The sequence below is a fragment of the Capsicum annuum genome, chromosome 11, assembly GCF_002878395.1.
Source record: "Capsicum annuum cultivar UCD-10X-F1 chromosome 11, UCD10Xv1.1, whole genome shotgun sequence".
NCBI classification, from domain to species: Eukaryota; Viridiplantae; Streptophyta; class Magnoliopsida; order Solanales; family Solanaceae; genus Capsicum; species Capsicum annuum.
Window position 1 is genome coordinate 158,924,552 of NC_061121.1, and position 18,439 is coordinate 158,942,990.

The following is an 18,439-nucleotide window of genomic DNA, read 5'->3' on the forward strand; positions in this document are numbered from 1 at the left end:
GTTCCTCTCCTGGACTCTGAGGATAGCGGTATATTTGTGCAATAGATGGCACGATCATCTCTTGGCTCAGAAATAAAGGAGAAACAGGTATTGGATCCTCTTTTGAAGAAGATCAAAGATGTTGTGGATAAGAAAAAGGTGATGACCTTTGAGATCGAAGGTGATGGTATCTTTAGATACCAAGGGAGGGTGTGTGTTCCGAAAGTGGATGGGTTAAGAGGCAGGATTTTTGCCGAGGACCATGATATGTGTTATACAATTCATCTTAATTCAAAAAAGATGTATCATTACCTCAAGGAGATGTATTGGTGGAACAATATGAAATGGGATGTAGCCGACTTTGTGTCTAAGTGTATGGCGTGTCAGCAAGTGAAGGTGGACCATATGAGAGCCGGAGGGCTACTTCAAGAGATTGAACTACCAGTGTTGAAATGGGAAATAATTAATATGGATTTTGTTGCTGGTCTTCTGCAGTCGCAGATTCAGTATGACTCCATTTGGGTTATCATGGATAGAATGACTAAGTTCAGTCACTTCTTCCTAGTGAGGACTACTTATTCAGTCAAGAATTATACTAAGTTGTTCCTTCAAGAAGTGGTAAAGTTGCATGGTGTGCCTATCTCAATTATTTTGGATTGTGGTACTCAGTTCTCATTGCATTTCTGGCGCTCTTTTTAGTATAGTTTGGGGAGTAAAATGAGTCTTAGTATGCCTTTTCACTCATAGTCGTATGGACAAGATGAAAGGACTATTTAGACTTTACAGGATATGTTGCAAGCCTATGCGATTGACTATGGTGGTACTTGGTTTGACCATTTTCCTTTGATTGAGTTTTCTTACAATAATAGTTACCATCTAGCATCAGTATGGCCCTATTTGAGGCATTATATGGTAGGAGGTGTAGGCTCCTATTGGGTGGTTCAAAATTAGTAAAGCATAGATGTTTGTCCCGAATATGGTTCACCAAGCTATGAAGAAGGTAAGGTAATTCAGGAGAGGTTTAAGACCTCCCAAAGTCACCAAAAATCCTATGTGGACGTGAGGCAAAGGGACTTAGAGTTTGAGGTTGGAAACTGGGTGTTCTTGAAGGTGTCTCCCGTGAAGGGAGTAATGCAGTTTGTGAGAAGGGGGAAACTGAGTCCCCGATATGTTGGCCCATACTTGATTTTAAGAACGGTTGGTAGTGTGGCGTATGTGTTGGAATTTCCCTCTAGCCTTAGTTCTATTCATTTAGTATTCCATGTGTTTATATTGCAAAAATGTGTGGGTGATCATTCGTTAGTTATTCCCTTGGAAACCATTGGTATTTTGGATTCGTTGTCCTATGCGGAGGTCTCGGTGAGGACTTGGATTGACAAGTTCATTGGTTGTGAAAGAAAGACATGGCTTTGGTGAAGGTTCTATGGTGGAACCAAAAGTCGAAGGAAACTACTTGAGAAGCCGAGGAGGACATAAAGTCCATGTATACCTTCCTAGTCCGAATTTCACAAAATCGGGCTTGAGGTATGTGTTGTTCTTAATATCTTGTTTCCTATCTTTGTTGATGATGGATTATGAATTCCTTGGTATTTTATTTTCTGTCTTAAAGGTAAAAGTAGAGACGTTTAAGGGATTATGTATTTCCCGTCCCATCATTTGAGGAGGACGAATGATCCTAATAGGCAAAGACTGAAACACCTCGAACTTTGGCCTTTGCCAAATTTCCAGAGTCTTGAACTGTCTGTGCATCATACAACTCACACCATAATACTCATATAGTGTGGATATGGGTCTAGGATCCCATTCATATAGTTGTTGGTTTCACATTAGCCAAGTTCTGTTCTTGGTATAAGAACACTTCATACGAGTCGTAATTACATGATATGAGAAGTAAGGTCCCAACCGTAGTTGTCCAGTGTCTAGCCTAGATGGTTATTCTTAGGGTATGACATAAAGGTTATTGGTCGTATGGTGATGGTACGAGTTGGGTGAAGGATTCGTATATTGGACAGAATATGGTTTCCAAATTTCTGATCAAGGAACAAGTGAAGGTACCACTCGTATGATGTGGTTATGAGTAGCCGGTTCCAATCATACCCTCTTGTGAGTCATCTACAACTTTTAAGCTGAGTGTATTTTAGATATTTCCCACCCCAAGCCCTTAAGACCCGACATTTTATAACATGTTTTGAACTTTCATTCCTCACTTTAGATGATCAAAACACTCTCAAAACTCTCTAAAAACCTCTTTAGGAGATTAGGCTAGGGTTTCATCAAGGTGACCATCTAGAGGCTTAAGGATCAAAATCTCTCCATGAATCTCGGTAACTAAGGCATGTGACTCTTCCTTCATTGTTAGTTCTAAAAAATCATATGTTTTAAAAATTGTTCATGGTTAAATTGTGGTTTTGAAATCCATGGTTGAGAGTTGAATGCATATTGTTGAGTATTGTTCTCTAATGATTTAACTTGTGTTCATACATATTTTAATAATGGTTTTGCACATGTAGGTGCTAGGAATTGTGATTTAACTTAAGGGGGTCATGGTTAACCCTAACTTGATTGTTTATGGCTTGAATAATTATTTGTTAATGGAATTCCCTCACTGGTTTGTGAAAATGTCAACGAGAAGAATTTTGTCAAATATGAATTGTGTTTTGAACAAATACTTGGCATAAGAATGTTAATAAATGATGAATGGTTTATAAAGGTCTTGATGACCATAAATTGAATTGAATTATGATTTGAACTAAGGCATTGGCCCAATAATGTAAATGGTTGGTAAATGGTTTCATGAAGACCTTGTGGGTCATAAATTAATTTGAATTGTAACCTTGGTGGTTTAATTGGCTAAATGGGTTTGAGTCCCTAAACATTGAATTGAATTGATGTCTTTGTATAGACAATGGGTTTGAGTCCCAATGTTGAATAATATGGCATGTTGAATGCTTGCAAGTGGGGTTCGTATGACGATACGAAAGGGATGACTTTTGTAAGTAATTGGATTAATGATTGTGCATATGTGTAAATAATGTTTTAATTAGACTTTCAAGAGTGATGAGTAGTTAGGCCATGAAAGCAGAGTTTGAAGAACTAACACTGGAAATTGCACTAGCCGGTGCGAGCATCTATATGACCAGGAGGTTCGAGTCCCCTGAATGTATATATTAATGGGAGGTTCGAGTACCCCATATATTATACATTGGTGCTTAAGTCAGCTTGATTATGCTGAGAGGTTTGAGTCCCCTATAATGGCATATATGGTTATGGATATTCTCTGGTTCGTGCAGCTACACGCACTGGGGCCCTTCTAGCTAGGGGAGAGATGGGCCCATATAGCCCGTGGGTGCCTTGTTATGACGATTATGCTACACAACTAGGTTAATGTCTTCAAAGTTCATTCTAAGCCTTTTTCCCTATATATATATGCATACATGTGATTTTATATGATGATTTGACTTGGTTTTGAATAATGGCATTATTTTATTCCTCTATCCTTGAGTTATATGCTAGCGTTCCAATCACTAACCATGTTTGGGCGCTGTATCCCCATTTAATACATGGACCAGAGCTTATTCTACCTTTTCTACGAAGCTATCAGGTGTTCGAGTTGGTTAGTGAGTTGACATTGAAGTGGTGATCTTCCATTTTTGGTGGCGTTGTTGGGGAGTACAGTGTTGAGTTGTGAATCAAAGTTGTTACAGTATATGGGACTTTTTGTTTTGGTTCTTAGTTGGGTGTAAACCAATGTATGCCTATCACATAGAATAGAGACAATCCTTTACGTCCACATAATCTAAATCCATAGAGGATCTTACAGAAACCTAGTAGGACGACAGAGCTAAAAAGAAATGAAATTCCTAAAGGGGTTCGTGATGATGCAGACCAGGTGCCTCCCCCTCCCCTTGAAGGAGTTTAGGATATTATTGACTAGAAAATAGAGGTGCTGTTAGCACATGATGCTAATTAGAGGAGGGAAGAATATGCTCAACGCATAGCTTGGAAGGCAGAGTTAGTTGTACTGCGGCAGGAATTAGATCATCGCGCAGCACTCGGTAGTAATCACAATAGAATTAGAGTCTGGCACACTAAATTTATCCTAACATATCAATATTTCCATCCCGTAGACTGGAGCTATTATTCCTTCTATACCCCCCCCCCCCAATCATTAAGTTTAATACCTTTAGTTCTATGATCCAGATCTTATACTCGAAGGGCATTTTTTCAAGGTTGCTTAAAGACGATATAAATATGCATTTGGCCAATTTTATTAGAATTCACACTTTTTATACAAATCCAGGGGTGAATCAGCAGACACTTATATTGGCATTGTTTTTTTTCTCACTTACAGGAGAAGCATCTTACGGGTTGAAGGAACTTCTAAGAGGATCTATCACTATATGGAATGAGTTGGACGAGAAATTCATGAACTATTTATTTCCCCAATCCATGATGTTTTAGCTTCAGTTTAAGATTTGTAATTTTAGGCATCTGCAGTCAGAATCTATATACGAGGCTTAGTTCAGGTTCAAGAAGAAGCCGAGTATTGTGCCCAACCATTTGATTTCAGGGACGAGCTTAGTGGAGATATTCTACAGAGCCCTGACCATTAGTTCCAGAGCCATGGAAAACAGCATCTCTGGAGGAGCTTTTATGAGGCTATGCTGGGGCATAGCTATGGATATTTTATATCATATCTCGCTTACTAACCAAGGGTGGTAAACTCAGGAGGATGATAGAGGATTGATAACGTATGCTATTTGTGTTTCCTATGACTAGAAAGTAGTTGATGATTTAGTAGTGCAAGAAATTATGATGCTATGAACTGACCTTCTATTATTGGCAAAGTAGTTTGCTGCAACATATTCTAAGAAAGTGAACGTAGTAGGAGCACAAGGTTTAGTTTCCAAAGAATATGAGTCAGAGTTAGAGGAGAAAGAAAATATCTAGATTATCAGTTGGCAGGTTTACAAACCCAAGATCAAGGAAACCAAGGTCGAAACTATTATGACAAATACAGAGAGAATAGTAGAGATAGAGATGGTGACTGAAGATGGAGAGATGATTATAAGGAGAAGAAAGACAGGTACAGTCTAGGTAGAGATGGTGACTGAAGATGGAGAGATGATTATAAGGAGAAGAAAGACAGGTACAGTCTACCTGGCAGACAAGATATGAAATCAAGAATGGAAGAAATATTGACCAAACTAGAAAAGGGGAAAGAAAGTTTGGAGGCTATGCTTAAGGAGATCAAGGTTGATACTTCAAGTTTGACCAAGAAGGTTAAGTCTCATGCAATAACTACTAGGTAGTTAGAGCATAAGTTTCGGAAAATGTCTAACACTTTGCATCAAATATAGCCGGGAACCCTTTAGATAAACATGGTGCAAAATCCTTAAACACCATTCATTGTCTAGATATCACAACTAATTATTGTGCCACTACTGATGATCCCCATATATCTACTATTAAGAAGTTTAACATTAATACCACTGAGAGAGATGAGATACCTGAAGAGAGTCTGAGAAGTCAACATGAGGTTATGATGATTTTAAGTATGATCATTGTGAGGATTGGATCATAGTGTCCAAAGATTATGTGCACCCTTATAGTGTGACCCCTTCCTTATCGTTAGTAGAAAAGTAGGAGGATCCCGAAGAAATCACCATTTCTTGTCCTATTAGGCCTTTCAATGTCAAGCAGTCTTTAAGTGACTTGGGATCAGGAGTAAATATGATGTCACTTGTTATGTACAAGTTATTGAGGATAGGGGAACTCAAACCTACATCTATAAAGTTATTGATGCCTGACTCATTTGTGAGCAAACTGGTGGGTGTTTTCTATGACATATGGGGCCATATGTACTACAAATCACTTGTCTAAATATTATATGTTTCATAGACCATATACCTATATGTCAACATACTTAATAGTCTACTTGTTTAAGAATTACATGCCCCATAGTTTAAACACGCGTCAATGTGACATATGCTCACTTGCTCATAATTCCTAAATATACTTATTCACATGATAGTCTACTTATACATGTATATTACACCTATCTATGTGATTCACATTTTACTTTATTATAGGACCACATATCTAGCCCACTTGCTAATATGTACTATGCATCCATAGAATTAGTGGTCACATGTTGGGGAGTGCTCACATATAGTCTATTTTCTCAATTTTTTTGCACTACATGCTCATATACTAATGTTTTGTAATACATATTCCCAGGTTGTATGTCTTAGTATATTTTCTAATATGCTACCTAGTTTATATGCTCACATATTATCGATTTTTATAATTTAATTGCATATAGATCATATGTTCATATAGCATAAACACCTATGTATCATTTGTCTTTTATGTGCACTATTTATATGCTAAATGCTCTTTCTTGTGGCTTACTATTTATATATTATGTCATCTTTGTGCCACTAGCTATGTGTCATAGACTCTATTAATTTATTTGTCCATATGGTATATGCTCCCATTGTTCTTGTTTACCTAAGAATTGAATAAATTAGTATAAAGTTCGTTGTTTCAAAGTGAAGTTGGGATCTTTCTAGGGAAAATTTTGACAAATACATAAATTTTATCACAAACTGCACCTATAGATGGATGGTAAGCATGGTATCCTATCTAGATGCAAGCAAGAAAAAAAAAATTAAAATTCACATTGGAAATTATGTATTTTTACAGGATACACTTATTAAAGGCCTCTTGAGATTTGGATAGAAAAAGAGTTGAACCCTTGATATGTTGGGCCTTTATGTACAAAGAATTGACTAGGAGGTTTAAGATAGAGTTGACTCTAAAGTTACATTTGCTATACCTAGTATTTCACATGTCTATGTAGTGATAATGTCTATGAGACCAATGATGTATTATAACCACCAAGGGTATAGAATTTATAAAAGGCTTGTGAAACACCCTGGATTTTTCCATTGAAAGTTCCTTGAGCTTTGAGCTTACTTCCTTGGTAATGACTCGCCCTATGAGTCGTAGGGTATCCGGACAAGTCATTGGGATGAGCCATAGCGAAGCCAGTAAGTTTGTGACTAGAATTAATATGAGTGGCTTACTGAGACCCATAAAGATATAATAGAGTCGTTATATGTAAAAATAGGATGTCCAGTGTAAGTTCAAATTTTGGTTCTGTATTAACTACGACTTGACCCTATGAGTCATAGGTTCCTATTACAATTCATGTGGCTGAGTCGTAAGGATAGTAGTGTATGTTTCCTTAGTGGTACTACATTGGTTATGACTCGAGGTGACAAGTCGTGAGGAGTGGCTAAGAGTCACGGGTTGACTCATAGTCAAAGACGAATTCTACACATTTTCCTTCCTACCCAACTTAAAAATGACATCTTATAACCCCTTTAAGGTATTATTAGCCCTCATAAACATATAAAAATAACTTCTTAGCACTCTAAAATTCCTCAAGGTCAAGAACACTTGGGGTTTTCAAGAGGTTGATCAATTAGGGCTCTCGTGGGTGATTTCTCTATGTACATCTTACTATTTCAAGCATGTAAATCTTCCCTCATTGTTAATTTTTTAAAAAGCATATGTGTTAAAGTATTAATCACATGGAATTGTTTTGGTTTTGAAAACAAAGGTTGTGGGTTTTGTATGCTTATTGTTGAAAAATATTTTCCCATGATTTAATTATGATTATTTATGCTTTAAATATGAATTTGAATTTGTGGGTGCATGGATATGGTGGATGAATTAGGGAATTATGATTTTCATAAACTTGAGATCTTTGAAATGTTTTTGACCCCAACCCAGATTGTGAAATTTGTTTTGAGTTATGTGAAAGGTGGGAATTTGTAAAATTGAACTTGTCTTGAACTATAGTATGATATTGATGAGTGGTGAATTTACTGATCATTTGCACTCAACTTTCATGCACATTACCAAGATTTAAATGTATAAATGAGACATATGTGTGATTAAATGCACTAATATCCACAATTTGCAGGCATTCAAGTTATGAGATGAAAAGATGTAAACTTGAACTGAAAACTATCAAAAGAGAGAAAAGAAGTATAGCTAGTAGAATTTTTGTGAGAGAGCCGGATTTTGTAGAATTTTTCCACCATCTAATTTCCAATTTTTGGAAGAGAACTATTGTACTAGTTTTGGGTGTAGAATGCATTATAGTAGCTTTTCAAGTAGAGGATTGGCAATTTCCATTGAAGATTTTTTTAACCCTAAAGCTTAGAATTTGCATTCTCTTTATCTTTCAATAAATCAAATTGATGGAGATTTATGGGTATATCTTGCTTATTAATCTTATGTGTAGCTAGTTCTTCCTATTGGGATTATGTTATAATAGGGTTAAATTATGTGTGCGTTGTGATTTATTTGTGCATTTGCTAGTTTGTTCACGGATTCTACTATTGCTTGATTAAATTGGTTGGAATTTGTGGGTGAAATCCCCAAATACCCACATGGTTTTGTGGGTGAAAATTCCAAACTCTTGAAAACTCAACCTATCCTTGAAAGAGGGGTTTGGGAGAACTGTGGGAACCCATATCATCCTTGAAAGAGTAATGTAGGAACCAAGGCAACACTAGATAATTTATGGGCATAGTTTGCTAATTTTCACTATCTTAGACACAAGGGTTATTATGAAGTTGATAATACCTTGGGTATCATTCTAAAAATAAAAATACCCAATTGAGGTGTTGGATGGCTTTAATAGACATACTTGTTAGGTACTCGAAAGGGTCAATGAGTGACATCTTTAAGGATTTGTTGACAAAATACCCTCAAGAACTTTCAACCTAGGCTGCCATATCACTAACGACTAGAATTTGCATTGAATCATTATGCTCTCGTGAATAATTTTCCCATAGGATAGCATAATCCCAAGATCCATTTCTAAATAATTATACTCTAATTATTCATACCCTAGAGTTAGTCTTTTGGAAGTTTAAAAATAATCATACCCTTGAAAACGTTCAAGTCCCCTAAATCTTTGTATCCTAGGTTTGAATTTGTGAAGCAACTTAGATTTCAAACTTATTTAATCGCCACTCACATTGTTCCTCGTGAATTCTACCCCAAGTCAAAGTTGGGTAATTATATTGACAATGAACACCATGCACTTAAATTGATGTTTAAGTTGAGTGTTATAAAAAATGACGCTCTTGTCGGGGAACAATTTGGTGTATTGAGTTAGTCTTGAATTTTAGCGTACTTACTTTGATTCAAACTTTTAAAGATTTGTTTGTGATTTTATTTCGTTTCTTGTGTAGGTAGATATTTATTTTTGTTTACTTGTCACTATGGCATCTTGGGACAAATATGATTTTTGTAGTTCAAAATCTTATCTTGATGATCCATGTCCATATTGTGATAGAACCCACTTTCGGCAAGATTGTAGATATGCTCAACGAAAAGAGATGAAGGCACCATCTCGATCGTATTAGGAGTATGATTGTTCTTTATAGTGTGGTTGATATGGACATTGGAGTGATTGTCTAAATTCTCTCTCCCCTTGTTATTCTAACCAAAATGCTATATCTTCTTATGAGTTTGATAGGTCTCACAATGAAATAAAGGAATAACAACATATCGGGTACAATAGTTTTGAAGAAATTCTTCAAACTATTCTCAAATGGACAACTATTTTAGAGGAGGACATGTATGAATTGTATCAATCTAATGAGGCATTCATAAGGGAAATGGAAAATATTGAAGAAATAGGAAGGAGGCCAATCGCAAGTACCATGAACATGCTCATTCATTAAAATAAGCTTGAAATTGAAGAGTCATCAGTGATTTCCCAACCAACCAAACCTAATATAGTTGAAATTTCCGAAAATGAGGAGTTGGTGCTAGTGTCAAAATAAAAATCCAAGCAAATCTATTATGTAGACTCTAATCCAGTTCATGGTGAGGATGATAATAGGGATGAAATACAAAGTTAAGGGATAGACCTCATTCAAACCATTTTTCAACATTGTGCTTAGTGGAAGTAATGAGAGTCCACCCACCTACGCAAATAATATATTTTTGGTAGAAGGAGCACCATCCCTATATTTTGGAGTTTGACATTCCAAAAGGGCACATGAGAACCCTGCACTCGAAGGCCAAGGAGCTCAACCCCAAATAGTAAATTTTATGTGAAATTAGGTAAAAGGTTCAAGTATTAAAAGTGGCATGATAGAAGCCATATATCCATTTCCTCATTTCTATCACTTTTCATCTTTTAAGATTAGAATCTTCTGTCCGTCTGTTGATCAATGCGTAGGTAGTGAAATTTGGGATGGAGATTCAAATCTTATAAGTGGAAACAAAAATGATAGTTGGAGGGGTTTCTTGCCATAAAAGATGGGAAGCAACCCATCATGCCATGAAACTGACATGTATCCTTTAATTTCTACAAGATAGAGTAGATCTTATTTTTGTTTATGCATAATCCATGCATTTGTGGCACTTTAGAGTGTATATAATAAATTAAAATAAGAAAATGTGGGATGTTTGCATGGTGGACTGAATAGGGAAAACAAAGGAGCATAAGTATACTCCATTCCGTGATGATAGGCTCTGAGCTGCAATCGCGATTATCTGCATATCTATAATCGCAGAACTCTTACCACGATCATTGTCTGATCAAATTTAAAAGACCATCAGTCTTTCATTCCTCCCAAACTTCCCCTCCAATTCTTCTCTCAAATTGCAACTGTTTGTGGCTATATTTTCAACATATCAAAGGAATTTTTGCATCCACTATACATCACTAGTCCGGAAAATACTTCAAGCTCATGTTTTAATTGTTATCAGTAGGCCTTAGGGTGCATGAACTATATAGGGTCTAATATTGTGTTTTTCATTACTAAATGATTGATAAATCATGCTTGTGTGGTAATTAGTTATTAGATATGGAGTGCACAAATGTGGAAAAGTCTTCAGTACCCAAAATTGTGTGAAATTGAGTAAAATATTGTGTGCACACCATATGACCGGTCAATTGCCAAAATGAGTCAATAACTAGTTATTTCCATATTGTGAGGGCATCATTGAACACTTAGAATGCATGTTTCATTTTATTAATGATTGATTCATTTTTTGGAACACATTTTGGCCTCAAAAATTTATTTTTGAACTAAATAGTTACGTCTCAGGTATCACGATCATGGACTTCGGGACCGAGATCTCAAAACATGCAATCACAATCTTATAACTGCAATCGCAACAATCACAATTGCAGAAGAGATACTTTGATTGATATATCCTAGACTGAATATCATCCTGGGTCAAAATTCTAGTTGTTAAATTTTTTGTTCAAACACGACCAAGTACCCATCCCATGAAATTTAGTTGGCAATATAGTGTAGTATAATCATAAAAATGTTGGTGATGAATGATTTTGTATTGTCCTCATATTTTGTAGGCTTCCATTCTAGAGAACTTCGACTAAATCCTGTTCATGACTCCCGAATGCCACAACCAATATTACGACAAGTTCCCAAGGACTAAGTTTCTCATAGAAAAAGGGTATATACTTAAAGAGAGTGCCAAAAACTCTTTTGGCATGATATGCTAGACTCGTGGCCACTACATGGAGCTATTTTTCCTTGGACCCTTGTAGGTCAAATGAGCAGTGGGTGCGAGAGTTCTACGATAATCCTAGCATAGTGTCATTTGGAAACCCGATGATCAAGATCTGAGGGGTGGATGTAAATTTTTAAGTGAAGCGAATCAATGATCTATATGGGATCCCAAATGAAAACATGCTTGCTTTTGAGGAGAAGGGGTGTAAATCGGGAAACTGGATGGCAGAGAATCTTTTCCAGAGCAAGGAGGTTCTGTGGGCGGCAACAAAAAGAGGCATCTCAATGAATGACTTCACAGTTGAGGCCTAGATAAGGTTGAACATTATTTTCAGCCGGATATCTCGTTGCACACATATGACTACAGTTATAGATGTGTGTTTCTGCATGGTTTCCTGTATACTGGACAACATTCCTTTGAATGTTGGTCGTCTGGTTATATCTGATATAAAGTTCTGTAGGAACCAAGGTGGTATGTATTTCTTAATCTCTTTTCTTATTACTAAGTTGTGCAGGAGAGCAAGGGTGGTGGAATACTTGGATAAAAATTAGGTGCACCCCAGAACCCCTACTTACCTACTAAAGATCAGGAGTGAGGGTGCACCTAGTAAGAACAAAAAGAGAAAGATCAACATGGGTAAGTCGACCGTTGAGGAGTCAGAGTTGTGTAGACTATCCACTGCGAGGCTGCTAGGTAATATTGGTATTTATGGGTTATCAAGGAGCTGATACCAAGATTGTCTTAGGGGTCAGGTGAGTCCTCGACCAGGCATCATTCTTATATCTACCGCTCAGCTTATGGGAAGAATAAGAAGGAAGAGCAGACGTAGAGAGCCGCTATTGTTAGGCTAGTGAGGGAATATTCATCACTAATAAAGTCTCACAGGGAGATTTGGGACTCCCATAAGAAGATGAAAAAAGGGAGATGAAGAGACACAAGTTCTTCCACAAGATATTTATGGGGTGAAGGGCCTACGAAATATTCTGAAACCCAGTGATAGATTACCTTCTCCCAGAGTAGAGAGTGATAATGAGGGTCATTCCAAGTTGTAAGGTTCAGATTTAAGTGGTGATAGTTCAGAGTGAGAAAGAGAGAGAAGATCTTAATGTAGTTTCTGGGAGCACCCTTTTCTCTTTACCGTGTTATATTGATTATTCAGTGAGGACACTACTTTCCATTTAGTTGGGGGTGTTTGTCCCTGGAATTGTATTTTTTAGATATTTTTGTATATTTCAATTATTGTCTTTGGATGTTGTTTTTGATGATGTTCTACATGTTTTTTATTTTCTATTTCTAGGTTGCTACATTTGGGCTCTCTGATGGTGTCCACATTTCATGGATTATTTATTTTATTTGTTTTTAGATTTTATGTTTTACTTTATCTTTATTTCAGTTGTGATGATATTGGATGAGCTTTTCCCTATGATAGATTGAGTGACGATATTCTTAAGGGAAAACCATCGTGCTTAGGTTTTGAGCCATGGATGCAGGGAAAGTCTGAGTATCCATGGTATCGAGTTCACAAATGCAAGGGAAATTTGAGCGCCTATGAAATTTGGATTTGGTATCACATTCATACCAATGGCAAAAAATGAGTATCCATATGGTTGGTTCGCCAGTATGAAAGCCACAATGTGAGACAAAGGCTTAGGTTGTTTCCATGGGTATCAAATTATGCATAGTTCAAATGTAAAAAAAACACCCTCCCTCTATCCAAAGTTGTCTAAAAAAAAATCAAGGGTGTGAATATAAGTAGCCTTGTATAAATACTTTTTCTCTACTGGGAGGGGTAATTGAGCATCCTTTGCAAATTTGCATTCCATGTGGGGTGATCTCATTTTCCAAATCTTATGTGTACTTGTACAATTTAGAACTTGCCGTATTAATCTCTCAAAAATAATTTTGATTGTACTAGGTTGGTGAGATGATCTTAAGCCATTTTTGTGACATTAGAAGTCCACATTAGCCTAAAAAGCCTACCCTTGCATAGATGTTGTCCCTAGTCACCCAATTTGAGCCTTTAGACCTTGCTTTTTGAAATACATTGCAAGCCATGAGCCTTTCAATTTTTATCCCACTTTTGAACCCTACCCTCCTTGGACTTAAAATTGCAACTTGAGACTAAAAGCCTAAGTTGGGGATATTGATAATTAGAAGAGGTAATTTTGGGCCACAAAGTTGTAAGAGAGTGCCTATGGGCTTAAGCATTGAGAAATATTGAATAATAAAAAGAAAGGATCCATCAATGGGAATAGAAGCACAAAAGGTGCAAAAGAATAAAATGGGTGAACCAAGGAAATAAATGTAGGCACATGTGTAAAAAGTGGAAAAACAAAGTGGCCCATGATCAAAAGTTAGACAGAATAGTGTGATGTAGATATTCAAGAATGGTATAGCTATGTTGTTCCTAAAAGATATCCTACCCTACCCCAAACCTACTTTAAAATCTCAAAATGCCATTCGTGATTTCAAACCAAGTACTTTTATTATAGTGGCAATTGAAGTAGGGGTAACCTATGGCATGGTAATCGTTAGCATACAGAGTTATTAAGTGAGAGAGTGTTTTGGACTTACATTCCTTATTACATATTTGATAACTTGTTGTGTGCAATTATCCTTCTTGTGAGGAGGCATGTAACCAAGTTGAGTTGTGTGATTTTTTCATCTTTCAGAAAAATAAGGCTAAAGGAGTATGATGTTATTGAGGTCAAAGTCGTGTCACTTCTAGAGTATTAGTAATTGTTACATAGTTTCTCTTTGAAGTCTTTTGAATCCTTGGATATTGTATATTATGTTAAGGGGTGTCAGGAAAATAGCTTTACCAATGTTTGAAGAGCTACTTGTGGGAGTAACTAAGCATGTAGTCATTGTAATCATTGGGTCATTAAATTTGGGCATAAATCTAGATTGTCTCATGGTAAGAGGCAATGTTTCTTGAGGACAATCAAAGCTTTAAGTTAGAGGTGTTGATGAATGGTGAATTCATGGCTCATTTGTACTTTTGTGGACATTATCGAGATTTAAATCTATAAATAAGACATATGTGTGATTAAATGTACTAATATCCACATTTTGTATGAATACAGGTTATGAGATGGAATGATATGGACTTGAACTAAAAGGGATCACAAGAGAGAAAAGAAGTGCAATTAGAAGACCTAGAGCAAGAAGAGGCCTTAGTTACCCAATTGTGGTCTGAGGGCTACGATCGTATCTAGTCAAGAGAAGTCAACATACCGTGATCATGAGTTTTAATAGTGATCACGGTAGCCTTGATAGTCGATGTTTTACCACGATTCTGGCTTAGCAGAATTACAGCCCAGGGGCAAAGATGTAATTGCACATAGTTGATTCCAAATTCCGTTAAGAATCTCATCCCTATCTTTTTGTGAAAGAGACAACTTTTGTGGAATTTTTTCACCATCTAGTTTCCAATTTTGGAAAGAAAACTATTGTACTAATTTTTGGGTGAAGAATACATTAGAGTAGATTTCAAGTGGAGGATTGGCAATTTCCATTGAAGATTTGGTGAACCCTAGAGCTTGCAATTTGGATTCTCTTCTTCTTTCAATTTATCAAATTTATGGAGATTTATGGGTATATCTTGGTTATTAATTTGATGTGTAAGCTAGTTCTTCCACTTGGGATTATGTTAGAATAGGGTGAAGTTGTGTGTAGGTTGTGATTCATTTGTGCATTTGCTAGTTTGTTGATGATGGATTCTACTATAGCTTGATTAAATTTGTTGGGATCAGTGGGTGAAAGCCCCAAATACCCACATGGGTTTGTGGGTGAAATTTCCAAACTCTTGAAAGCTAAAACCATCCTTGAAAGAGGGGTTTGTAAGAACTTTTAGAACCCATATCATCCTTGAAAGAGGGATGTGGGGGTCTAGGCAATAGTAGACAATTTATGGGCATAGTTTTCACACATTCGTATTTACATATATAGAATGCCAGGATAGGGTAAAGGATCATGAAACTGAGAGTTTTAAAACTATTAACCTGGATTGTGTAGTTCACTCCGTCCTAAAGGCACCCATAGGCTATATAGGTTAAACTCATCTAGATGAAATGGCCCTAGTGTGTGTTAGTCACAGGAATCGAGGAAAAACTAACGCCACCATGGGAAATAGTCGTCCTAAATATATTTAAAAAGTATGTCTCAAGCACACGGTCATATAGACCCTCAATGATGGAAAATGTGGCTTCTAGTGTTCGGCCCCTCGGGACTTACAACTTCACAGTGAGCTACACAACCCCCTTTAAGCCCAAATTAAAATCACTTTGCACATAATTCCGACCATTAACCTAGGAGTCATTCATTAAGGCATTTACCACTTGGTATTGTCATACGAATGCCCTTGCAACATAAATAAAACATGTCAAACCAATCCACATAACCATATTGAATCCCAAGTTCCATTTATATTAAAAACCAAGTCTATCCAAAACTATTTATATATCTATTCATCAATTTATTCAATGGATTGGGTTCAAAAACAAGTTAAACAATGCAATTGCCCATAATGAAAATTAAATTTACAAGGTGGGTTGAGGTTAATCCCATTCCGAGGCAATATTCATCCAATTTGGGGGAACTCATGTCCCCCATTCCAATCATTTAAATAATGTTCCAATTCCGTCCCAAAATTATCAATTTAACGCATTAATAATCAATTCAAAATATTGGACAAGTAATTCTATTAGTAACAACCAAAACCCCTCAACCCAATTTAAAAACCCATAATTTAAATCACATGAAAATCCATTCAATTCATGCAATAATGTAAAATTAAAGTCTGGGGAAGAGAAACATGCCTGAAATACGCAAGAATTTGAAGTAAAATTAAAATATGGAGCCTGACTGATGAATACACTGTAAAACCCTTGAATGTTCTTGGGTTTTGAGTTTGAGATAGAATGGATGAATTTCATCTTTGAAAACTTAATGAAAGAGGACTATTTTATGTTTGAAGGTCATAAAAGGGGTAAAAAGACCAAAAAACCTTCACCTCAAGTGAAATAAAGAAAACTGGATGAAATTAATGCACTGGCATGGCACGCCGTTATCACATAAGTTATCCTTCGTGCCGAACCGATATCGCTGAGGATAACCTCTGTGAATACGCAATATTGCAGACCCTCACTTCTTTGGGGTCCTAAAATGACCTGAAACCCCATCTAAAAATTCCAAAACTTTACCAAATTATCCTTTTATCATCCTTAAACATAACTCAAGTCAAAAATCGATGTTACACATGCAGGAATGTCAAAAATAAAATGATTAAACTTTTAAAGGGTCTCAAATTATCTCCCCCTTCTTAGGATCATTCATCCCCGAATGATGGGTTAGGATACTTTTCGCATGAGAATAGTAAAAATACACCAGAATAAAATGACAAACTCAAAAAATGACAATAGGGAAATAAAACCCTTACCTTAAGCACTTTTATCCATCCCGGGGGACAAAAATAGGTATTTGCCCTTCATATCGTCCTCGGCTTCCTATGTAGCCTCTTTTACCTTTTGGCATCTCCAAAATACCTTCACTGAAGCTATATTATTGGCCTCAATCTACGAACTTGTCTATCCAATATTTCAATTGGGACTTCCTCATAAGACAAGGAATCCATAACACCAACATCCTCAATAAGCACTATCAAGGATGGATCACCCATACACTTATTCAGCATGGACTCATGAAACATGGGATGAATTAAACCCAAAATTGTTGGCAATTTCAACTCATAAGCAGCATTCCAATTGTTCTCACAATCTGATATGGACCAACATAATGAGGACTAATCTTCCCTTCTTCCCAAACCTCATAACTCTCTACATAATGAGGACTAATCTTTCCTTCTTCCCAAACCGCATGACTCTTTTCATAGGAGATAACTTTAAGAATACTCAATCATTTACTTCAAACTCTATTTCTTTTTGCCTTACATCTGCCTGAGGCTTTTGGCAACTCTGAGTTGTCGTAAGTCTTTCTCTAAGAACTTTCACTTCTCCATTGCGGACCAAGCCAGGACCAAACAACCTAGTCTCACCAACCTCAAACCATCCAATAGAAGACATACACTTCCTACCATAAAGAGCCTCAAAAGGTTCTATCTGAATGATAGAATGATAACTGTTATTATGTTAAAACTCAATAAGAAGTAAGTGATCCACAAAACACCCTCCCAATATCAATAACATCATCCCTTAGAATATTCTCCAAAGTCTAAATTCTGAGCTCTGACTGCTCATTTGTTTGATAGTGGAAAACAGTGTTAAGGTTCACATATGTACCCAAACCTTTCAAAAATAAATGCTAAAAGTGAAAAGAAAAATGCATACCTAGATCTAAAATAATGAATAGTAGCATACCTTACATCTTGAAAATCTCCATAATGAATATCTTAGCATAATCCTCTCCTGAGTAAGTAGTTCTCATATGCAAGAAGTGAGCAAACTTAGTCATTTTAACAAATCAAGTCATACTGATTGCGAGACCACGGAAAACTTGTAATGAAATGCATATTGATCATCTCCAAATTCCACATAGGCAACTCTAACTCTTGAGATTTGCCACCATGCCTCAAGTGTTCAACCTTGACTTGCTGACAAACCATACACTTAATAACAAAATTTTCCACATCCATCTTCATATTATTCCACCAATAGATTTCATTTAAGTCATGATATATCTTAATTGAACTCGAATGAACTATATATCTAGACTTATGATCCTCATTCAAAATTCTTTCTCGAAGCCCATCAACATCAGGAATACACAATCTACCTTGGTAGCTCAGGATACTATCTCCCCCAATATCGAAATCCATAACCTTTTGCTGACCCACTCATCCTTAATATTCATAAGTATGGGG